This window comes from Chionomys nivalis, chromosome X, assembly GCF_950005125.1.
Source record: "Chionomys nivalis chromosome X, mChiNiv1.1, whole genome shotgun sequence".
Taxonomy (NCBI): domain Eukaryota; kingdom Metazoa; phylum Chordata; class Mammalia; order Rodentia; family Cricetidae; genus Chionomys; species Chionomys nivalis.
The window spans coordinates 95905214-95916219 of record NC_080112.1 but is presented as its reverse complement, the minus strand read 5'-3'; the positions used below and the strand labels follow the sequence as shown (position 1 = coordinate 95916219).

Below are 11006 nucleotides of genomic sequence, written 5' to 3'. Positions count from 1 at the left end.
AGTCACAGGCAGGCAGATCTCTGTGAGTTCGAGGCCAACCTGGCCTACCAGGGCTAGTTCCGGGACAGGAACCAAAGCCACAGAGAAACCCTGTCTCAAAAAAACAAAAACAAAACCCAATTTCTACTAAATTTGCTTAAAGAGCAAAAAACGTGGCAATGTAGCTAAATGGTACCAAACTCTCCCTGTGTGTTTTTCTCCACAAAATGGAATCATTAGCACATGCCCTTCTACAGCTTACCCTTTCTCACATTACATGACATAGTTGTTGTCAGTATGTACAATTAATAATCTCCTTGTTAATAGCTCCATTAATATTCCATTGGATGTGAATATGAATATGCAAATTATATCACATACTTTTTCATCATTTGTTTAATTAAAATAATCTATTCTTTTTCTCCTTTCTGAGACAATGACTTTTTTACTTTGGAGATGTCTCCTGACAAACTTTCTTTCTTGTGAAAATGCTACCTTCACCTGACAGTAAGGCTCCACAATGCACGGCGTATGCACAGGTGCATGTGTGCAATGCATGTACATATACGTACTTGTGGAAGGGAGGGGGCCACAAAATAAATCATGCAATTGTAGATGAATTTCTTTGAAATTTTAAGAGTAATCATGAGAATGATCTAAAATCAAGAAGAAACGCTTCATCATTTTGAGTCAGACAGGTTCTAGATTAACACATGCACACAAATTCTTTCAGCACCTACATTCTTTTGAGAACACTTTTCTTTAGAATGCAACCTCGTCTTTTTGTGTGGATCACTTTCAATGGATGTGGTCTACATATTTTTAGATAATAATTTCAGTTAGTTTTCTGACTAGAAAATGTCTTGGAGTTAAAATTAACTTACAGAATGGAAATATATAAGAGCAAGAAAGTTTAGAATCTGCTCACTCTGGACCCCTCATTCTGTTTACAAGTTATCTTCTATTAAAATTTTTGTTTGTCCACTTTAGGTGACTTTGATTTCAGTCCCAGTTAAAAGAACAGAAGGATCAGGTCAGCACACGTGGTGGGTCATGGCTGTAGCCCAGCACTTGAGAGACATGGGAAGGAGAATAATGTGATCAAGGCCTTTCTGGATTACAGTGAGTTGCTTGCCTGCTTGGACTCTGGTGTGATGCAGCAAAGAAAACAAACTGGAACAAATAAAAAATAAAAAAATATCACTAGAGAGACCTGCCTTTATACTTAAAGGCAAAACCCTACCGCAAAACTATTTTGCCCCCACACCAGATCCCCTTCCCTATACTGTCCATTTCCTCAGTGACTCAGCTCAGGAGCATGATGTGTTTTTCAGAACCGCTAATTTCAATCTCTACTCCTTATGCCCTAAATTACAGGAAGTACCCATACCAAAGTCATGTGCAGTTAGTTAATTCAAAGATAATGTTTTGAAATAAAAAGCCAGAGATAGCTCCCTATATATTTAGAGATAGAACTCCCATTTTTGTTAACTTCAGTGGCTAAGATACACACATAAGAACTAGTAAGATGGCTCAGCAGTTAAGAGCACTAGCTGCTCTTCCACAAAACTTGGGTTCGGTTCCCAACACCCACATGACAGCTCACAACTGCTTCTAATTCTGGTTCCTGAGGATCCAATGACATCTTCTGGCCTCTGTGGGCACCAGCCATGCACATAGTGCATAGACATACAAATAGGCAAAATACTCATACACATAAAATAATAAAACTCTTTTAAACAATAATAATAATAGAATGCATGTTTTATTATATGAAATATTTACACTAACCCCAAATCAGCACTGTATGTAGAAAGACATCTTTATTTAGTTTAATAGCTTTGTTAAAGCATTATTAGAACCAGGCAGTAGTGACACACATATTTAATCCCAGCATTTGGGAGGCAGAGGCAGGTGAATATCTATGAGTTTGAGGCCAGCTTAGTTCCAGGACAGGCACCAAAGCTACACAGAGAAATCCTGTATTGAAAAAAAACAACAACAAAAAAGCATTATTAGAATACTTTAAAATTTATCCTTTTAAAGTATATATATCAACAATTATTATATATTCTTTGACATGTGCAATCATCAGATAAATCTGAGTTTGGACATTTTATCTCAAATATATTTTATTTTAGAGACAAGGTTTATGAAAATGTTATGAACAAGTGTTTACATTTATACTTCAGAATTAACAGGAAGTAAAACACAATGTACCTGACTATCATTTTCACTTATAAATAGGTATAATCTTTCAGTTATCCAGTGTACCAAGATTTTTAGATGAAAATACTGTTTACTATTTTAAGCCTTTATTGATACAATATTCTTACAAATTTTATTTCTTCACAGGTGAGATGGCTCAAAGAGAAAAATTCATGAGGTGGATCAGGCTAGTAACTTGAACAGGAGCACAGAAACCCTAAAAAAAAGGAGGATAGAGAGAACACTCCAAAAAGATATCATCTGGTTTTGACATATTTTCATAGCCTAAATACATATAACTACATCACAGAACTGGCTTTGTGGGAGCTTAGCCTGTTTGGATGCTCACCTTCCTGGACCTAGATAGAAGTGGGAGGACCTTGGTCTTCCTGTAGGGCAGGGAATTTGGACTGCTCTTCAGTATCGAGAGGGAGGGGGAATGGACTTGGGGGAGGAGAAGAGGAGTGGGAATAGGGGGAGGGGAGCGGGGGGAGGGGGCAATATGTGGGAGGAGGGGGAGGGAAATGGGAAATGGGGAGCAGTTGGAAATTTTAATTAAAAAAGAATAAAAAAAATGAGAAAAAAAAAGAAATTTTGGAATCCTGCTGCAGAGAAAAGATGAAGGTCGTGGTGAGAACTTTGCAGGAGCAGCTAAAAAAGGCCAAAGAGAGCCTCAAGAACATAGATGAGAATATCTGCAAGCTCACCGGGCAGGACACAAATGATATGAGGCCCATCCAAGCCAGATTGCTGGCCCTTTCTGGTCCTGGTGGAGGTAGAGGACATGGTAGTTTATTGCTAAGGCATGGATTCTCATATAGTTGAGGAGGACCCCCAGCCAAACAGAGCGACCAGGACAGGTCAGTCAGTAGGCTGGGTGGGAAGGGGCAGACAAGAAGAAAATCACGCCAGGAAAGCAACCCAAAAGAGGATGATGTTAAAAAGCTAACACAGCAATCTTCCATTGTAGCTACCTCCAAAGAGCACACAAATAGAAAATCATATAATTGTAGTCTTTCTGATTAATTTCTTTCATTCTGAATGTTTTCAAGTTTCTTTTATGATGAAGAATAAGTTGGTTCTGTATCTCATTTCTTACATAGTTGAATAATATGAACATCCTGCTTATCTTGTTATTGATTGATAGACATTTTGTTTCCACTTTGTGATGTTATGAATGATGCTGTCATGAACATTCATGAACAGATATTTTGGGTGAACATAAATTTCAGTGTTGGGGGATGGAGAAATGGATCAGCAGTTAATAACACTGACTGCTCTTCAAGAATTCATAGTTTTGAGCCCCTAAATCCACATGACACCTTATAACCTCGTTTAATTGGTGTCAGTATTTTAAAATATTTATGTTATTCATCTTTAAAATTAAAGTATAATTATATCATTTTCCCTATCCTTTCCTCCTTTTAACTGACCCTGTCTTTCACCCTCTCAAATTTATGGCATATTTTTGTTATTTTTTTCACACACACAAACGCAAGAGCACACACATGCCTCAATACATAAATACAATTTGCTCAGTCTCTTTAGTGTTATGCATGTGTATGCATACATGTATACATATTGTGTGGTATATTTTCTTAGTGAAATGAATATGCTATCAAGCAAAATAATATATCTTGTTATACAGTTGCTTTTGAGGAAGAACGCCTGAAATACACTCAGCAAATTTCTACCATATAAAACACTGTTATCATCTATATTTATCATGCAGTACATTAGGATGCTAGACTTACCATACATTCCATAGCTGCAACATTGTGCCTCCTTTTGAGTTACATTTCCTATTCCCTACATGGGGTCTTATGATCAAAACTCTGTAGTACTTTATATATTAGACCTTTATAGATTCCACCTGTTAGTAAGATAAATGCAGCATTTTCTTTTGGTGTCTGACTTTTTACACTTAGCATACTGAGCTCTAGTTTATCTGTGTTTCTGAAAATGATAGGGTCTCCTTTTTATGACTGTAATGTTCCATGATAGGTAAGTTAAAATAAATCAATACACAGCACAAATGTTTTTGTCTGTTCATGAGCTACCATGCATTTAACACAGAACATATCGTGTCTCCTGTTTATAATGCTGTTGTGAATTTAAGACATAGATATACCTATTGGGAATATACTCAGAAAAGGATTGCTTGATCCCATGGTGCTTCTACTTTAACGTTTATGAGAGGCCTCTATCTTATTGACCATAATGGTTTAGCAATTTACTCTCCCACCACTAGTGTGTGTTCCCTCTTTATTCATTTACATTCTTGGGTCCCACGGCAAATCTAGATGCCTATATGTGCTTGCCTTTGTTTTTTGACTTTTGATTCTGTTTTATTGATCTGTGTGTGTTTTATGTCCTCATGCTACTGGTTTTATTACTATAGTTGCATGATATAATTTAAAATTAAGATTTATAATCCCTCTTACTTTGGCTTTATTCTTCAAGATGGCTTTGGCTATTTGTGATATTTTGTGCTTTCATGTGAATTTTAGAGAAAGAAATTATGATACTAAGAATTGAACTCAGGATTTTAAATATGCTAGGCAAGTTCTCTAGAATGTAGTCATACCCACAGCTATTATATGTATTTTAATTTTTTCTGTTTCTGTAAAAAAAACATTTGATATTGGGATACAATTGACTTTGAATCTGTTTATCATTTTGGATCCTAAGGTCATTTTAAACAATATTTATTCTAATTCATCACTGTATGAACAGTGTGCATATTTCTTATTTATTTATTTATTTATTAAAGATTTCTGCCTTCTCCCCGCCACCACCTCCCATTTCCCTCTCCCTCCCCCATCAAGTCCCCCTCCCTCATCATCCCTAAGAGTAATCCAGGTTCCCTGCCCTGTGGGAAGTCCAAGGACCACCCAGCTCCATCCAGGTCTAGTAAGGTGAGCATCCAAACTGCCTAGGCTCCCACAAAGCCAGTACGTGCAGTAGGATCAAAAACCCATTGCCATTGTTCTTGAGTTCTTTTGTACAATTTTAACCTCCTTTCACCAGTATTTTATAATTTCAGCATACAAATCTTTTATTTCTTTGGTTAAGTTTATTTGTGAACATTATATATATTTTTGATAATATGATTGGTTTCTTGGGGTGTCCTCAGTGCAAATAAATGCAGCTGGTTTCTTTGTGCTGATTTTTGTACCTTTCAACTTTGATTAATTCATTTTTCGGTTATAAAATTTCTTGAGACAAGATTTTATTGCATAGCTCAGTCTGGACTTGAGCATTTAGCCTAAGCTATCCATGAACTTGCTATCCTCTTGCCTCAATCTCCCAAGTGTTGGAATTTCACCACCATGCCCATCAATTCTAAGGGTGCTTGTGAAGTCTGCAGTGTTTTCCAAATGTGGGATTATATTTGTGTGTCCATGACAGTTGAATTTTATTTCTTTCTATAGCATCAATCTTCTCCCTTTTGTGTAGACCTTCTCCTTCTTCTTCCTTACCTCCTCCTTTCTTATCCAACCACAGACTCTCTTGCCTGAGGCACAGAATCCTTCTACACTACCTTCTCAAGTTGTTGGCATGGACTAACCCTGTTGTGATGGTTAATCTCAATTTTCAAATTGATGAAAACTGAAATTATAGGCTGCTGGGCATTCTTATGAGAGATTATCTTAATTAGGTTCATTGAAATGAGGAAAACCCTCCCACTGTGGGTGCCAGCATGCCCTGGGCTGGGATCTTCAAATCTATTTAAAGGAGAAAGCGACCTGAGCAATAAATTTGTCACTCTCTGATTCTTGACTGCAGATATGGCATACTGCCTGAAGCTCCAGCTGCTGCAAATTTTCCAACGATGAAATAGCATGAGTCCTTTATCCCTCATTACTTTTGTCAGGACATTTTACCACTGCAATAGGAAAGGTAATAAGACATCTGACTTTTCATTTCTTTTTAATTATACACATCTATTTCTCTAAACGTCCTTCTGAGAACTGCTTTTGCCACACCTATAAGTGTTGGTAATTTGAGTTTTCTATCTTGTACTATTTGATATGTTTTTAACATTCTGTTAGTGGTGACTCATCAGTTGAGAATTCATGTGCTCTTGTAGATGATCAGAGTCCCTGTTTTCTATTTAAACCCTACCTTCATGTCAAAGCCCTAAGGATGCACTTCAGGAAGTTGCTGGATCTTTTTGTTCTTCCCAATGTGTTGCCACATTAACAAAACCAAAAACAACAGAAAAAATAAGTTTCTCTAAATGTTTATCTAAGTAAACAGCTCAAATGGGGGAAACACTCCATTTTATTTTCTCTATTACAGATAAAGTATAGAACACCATTCCCCAATAGGAAAATGATGGAATTTATTTTTTAGTGTGATGACTAAGAGATGCTACTTGGATCCATGGATTCTATGAGAACTGAAATGATTCCAGTTTGCTCTGAAGGCACCCAGTCAAGGCACAGTATAATATAGTCTACTTGTTGATCCCTTAAACTGTCTGATGCTGCGTATCTACTCTCTATTAATTCATGTGTCCAATGGAGTGCTATGCTTACAAAGTCTTTGTCACACTTATTTAAAATGTACTTTCTTAGCCAGGTGATGGTGGTGTATGTCTTTTAATTCCAGCACTCAGGAGGCAGAGGCAGGCAGACCTCTGTGAGTTTGAGGCCAGCCTGGTCTACAGAGCTAATTTCAGAACAGCTAAAAAATCAAAAAGTATTTTCTTAACCTTAGGTTTATATCATCAAAAGGAACTCATTTCCAGCACCTTTTTAAAAGATGTATCAAGTTAGCATGGCATTTGATATCTGTTAATATTACCATGAAATGGTGCATAGATAAAACAATTAGAAATGACCTAAGTAAATATATTAAAGGCCTTTAAAATTCCATCTTGCAGGTGTGCAGGATGGTGCCGCCCCAGCTCCTGGTAGCCTGGCTAGCTTATGCCCCGAAATAACAACACACAAACTGTATTCTTTTAAACACTGCTTGGCCCATTATATCTAGCCTCTTCTCAGCTAACTCTCGCACCTAGACTAGCCCATTTCTAATAATGTGTGTAGCACCCCAAGGTGCGCTTACTGGGAAGATTCTAGCCTACATCCATCCTGGGTCGGAGCTTCATCGCATCTGCCCCAGAGAGAAGAGCTATCAAGTCTGAGCTCACTTCCTCTTCCTCCCAGCATTCTGTTCTGTTTACTCCACCCACCTATGTTCTAACCTATGAGGGTCAAGCAGTTTCTTTATTTTTTAACCAATGACCTTCCTCCATCAGTCCTGTTTTTAGGATGCACTATAACAGGATGTTTGCTACATGCTTGACATAAAATATAAAAATAGATTCATTTTATGATTCACAAGTTGTATTCTTAGATATATAAAGGAAATGCATGCAGCACATATACAACAAATTTTCATAGCCCAAAATGGAAATGGCCCAAACATTAATCAGTGAGTGAATATACATATTATGTTATATCCACATTGGATAACATCCAGACTTAAGTTTAGGAACAAAATCTTGATACATCCAAAACATGCCATTTTAAAACGATGCTGGGTGAAAGGAAATAAAGACAAAAGGACATGTTGTCTATTGGAGATTACTGGGGGACCCTGTAGCATTAAGTCACTGGGCACAACTAGAAACAAAGAGGAGAGGTGGGGCTCACAGAAACCAGCTCACAGATTTGGGTAGTGACACCACCTTCCTGCTGGTGGACAGCCTAGCCAATAGCTCTACTTCACCAAGGAACTGAACCAGTTGTTCCAATAGTCTAGGAAGCACAGTTGAGTTGACAGTTTTGTCTAGCTTGAATCCCTAGCCAGTATTCTTGCCAAGCTACAAACCTTATTATGAGCCTTTGATTTAAAGGGAATCAAGTCAAAGAGCTCTCCAATCTACTTGACCAAAGAGTATATAGTAACTCTGCCAGCCTCAGAGTCCAGACCCTGCAGGAGTATATAGTTGAGCCAGAAACACAACTTGAGTAGGAAACATGGCCTATAACCCCATCTGATCATAGAGAATGAACTGTTACCCTGCCCAGCTGTAGAGATTAGCTTACAGCTATGTACCATCACAAAGCTAAACTAGTAGCTCCTATCAATTGAGGAGAGGAACCTTTGGCCTCATCCAACTAAGAAATCAGACCAGCAAATTCATCCATCTATACATCACTGCCTGGCCAGATAACCCAGTTTAAAGTCAAGTCTTGTCATCGAACCCATCCTATAACCTAATCAGATTAATGATCATTCCCCATGCCAGAGCAAGAGTGTAGTCAGTGACCTCAGTTAATTGCAGATCAAAGTCTGAAAATCCAAGCAATTCAAGAACTGAGTCTATAGTGCCACCTGATTTTAGATTTCAGATCTCAGCTTTGTCTAACTTCACATTAGGTCTGTCATGGTCAACTGACTACAAATCTTGGCCAGAAACCTTCTTACCCAAATGTGGAATACAGCCAATATTTCAACCTGATCAAAGAATCTAAGAATTACTTCTTTATCCTAGTTTGCTTCTCTGTGGCTGTGATAAAAAACCCATCACCAAAAACAAATGGGAAGAGAGTGTTTATTTTATCTTATAGGATACGATCCACCAACAATGGAAACCAAGGCAGGAGCTCAAGGCAGGAAATGAAGCAGAAACAAGGAGAAATGTTGCTTGCTGGCTTGTTCCCCAAGGCTTGATTTCTTATACAGCTCAGGACCACCATTCTGGGGGTGGCACCACCCATAGTGGGCAGGGCCGTCATATATCATTCAATAAGAAAATGCCCCCACAGTCATGTCAATAGGCCAATCTGATGGAAGCAATTCTGCAATCCATGTTCCCTCTTCCCAGATGACTATACCTGTGTCGAGCTCATAGAAACTAATCAAAACAAGTTCTTAAAACATAAATTGGAGAAAAATTAAACTATAGTGCTGTGGGAAAATGCTCTTGTACACTGTAAAGATTTGTTACTCATATTGATTTACTAAAACACTGATTGGCCAGTATCCAGGCAGGAAGTATAGGCAGGGTGATCAGACTAGGAGAATTCTGGGAGGAGGGAAGGCAGAGATGCAGTTGCAAGCCAGGTACAGAAGAAGCAAGATGAGAATGCCTTACTGAGAAAAGGTACCAAGCCATGTGGCTAAACATAAACAAGAATTATGGGTTAATTTAAGTTTTATGAGCTAGTTAATAATAAGCCTGAAATAATAGTTTATAAGTAACATAAGATTCTGTGTGTTTATTTGTGACTGAATGGCTGTGGGACCAGATAGGACAGAAACTTCCCTCTACAAATGGTGCCCAATGTTAGGCAACTACATCCATATAAAACCTGAGAGAGCTTGGGAAAGGATTCTAGACACAAAAGAACAGAATCAAGCACAGCTTCTTGATAGCAGCATTTTCTCAGGTGGGCTCTGTTTGCTAGAGGCAAACAGAGGTATGGCTCCTTTAAGAGAGGTTTCCTGACTCAGCATTAGTGACAAAAATCACACAGTTCTTTTAAGAAGTCCTGCTACCAAACACTTAAATGGTGTTTATGGGTAGTCAACAGCATGTTTCTTGGACCTAGAATCTTAGCCATGCCGCTTAGCAGATTAAAGACTCATGTGGTCAGAAAAAGATAGAGATACACAGTAAAGACAGATTCAGAGTAAAACCTGGGTTTGGCGTGTAGTGTCCTCCCGCCCCCCACTGCTCTGCGCGCATCCGTGTAGCCTGAGGCCGAGGGCCAGGACCGCCTGCCCGGGCCCTGCGACGCTGCCTTGTCCCCTGGCTATGTGGGAGCTTGGTCACTGTGACCCCCGGCGCTGCACAGGCCGTAAACTGGCCAGCCTGGATCTGGTACACTGCCTGAGACTGTGCCAAAGATTTGGCGGTCTGGTGCTCAGCCCGGTAGGCACTCAGTATGTATCTCCCGTAGACAGAACCTCTCCTACACTCTCTGGCAGACAGCTGGTGGCACAGTCAGGGGTCGCTGTCATAGACTGCTCCTGGACCAGACTGGATGAGACACCCTTTGGGAAGATGCGAGGGAGCCATTTGCGGCTCCTGCCTTACCTCCTGGCTGCCAACCCTGTAAACTATGGCGGGCCCTGCAGACTTTCCTGCGTGGAAGCTTTTGCGGCTGCTTTCTGCATTGTAGGCTTTTCAGATCTTGCCGTCATTTTGCTTCAAAAGTTTAAGTCGGTCAAGGGCTTCCTGGACATGAACCGACAGCTCCTGGATAAGTATGCAGCCGTGGCCCAGAGGAAGTGCTGCAGGCTGAACATGGGTGTTTGGCCAGCATCAAGGACACCCCTGAGGAGGAGGAGAGTGATCCCTTTGATGTGGACTCTGGGTGAGAGTTTGCAAACCTCAACAGGCCTGTGACTAGTACCCGGCTGCCCGTGGACTCGGATGACATCAATGAGTCTGAGGACAACAGTGAGGATTCTGGGGAGGACGGTGATGAGTGTGAGGAACAAGGAGCTGGTGCTAATGGGCTAATGGAGGAGACAGCAGATGCTCTCAAGAGGCAGAAACAGAAGAGGCTAGGCCAGAAACTCCACTGAACGCTGGAAAGAAATCAAGAGACCACGGAGAGACTGAAGGTTGCAAACACATTATTGAAGCTGGTGTGTGTTAGTTCAGATGTGGCGGTGGGACTTGGGCATGGACAGGCCTGTTAGGACAATTCTGTGACAGCCTTGTTTGGAGTCCTACCTTAGAGCTTTTGCTAAAGCCAACAAGGAGCCTCCAAAAAAAGAAAAAGAAAAAGAAAAAAAAAAGAGAAAAAAAAGAAAAGGAGATTAGATTCAAGGTTCTTGTTTTGAAAAGG

General features: G+C 39.7%; 1 pseudogene; it reads left to right on the top strand.

The window, feature by feature from the left end:
- The first annotated feature begins 2805 nt into the window (after positions 1-2805).
- On the top strand, positions 2806-10740 carry LOC130868527 (18S rRNA aminocarboxypropyltransferase-like; annotated as a pseudogene).
- The last annotated feature ends 266 nt before the right edge of the window (positions 10741-11006 follow it).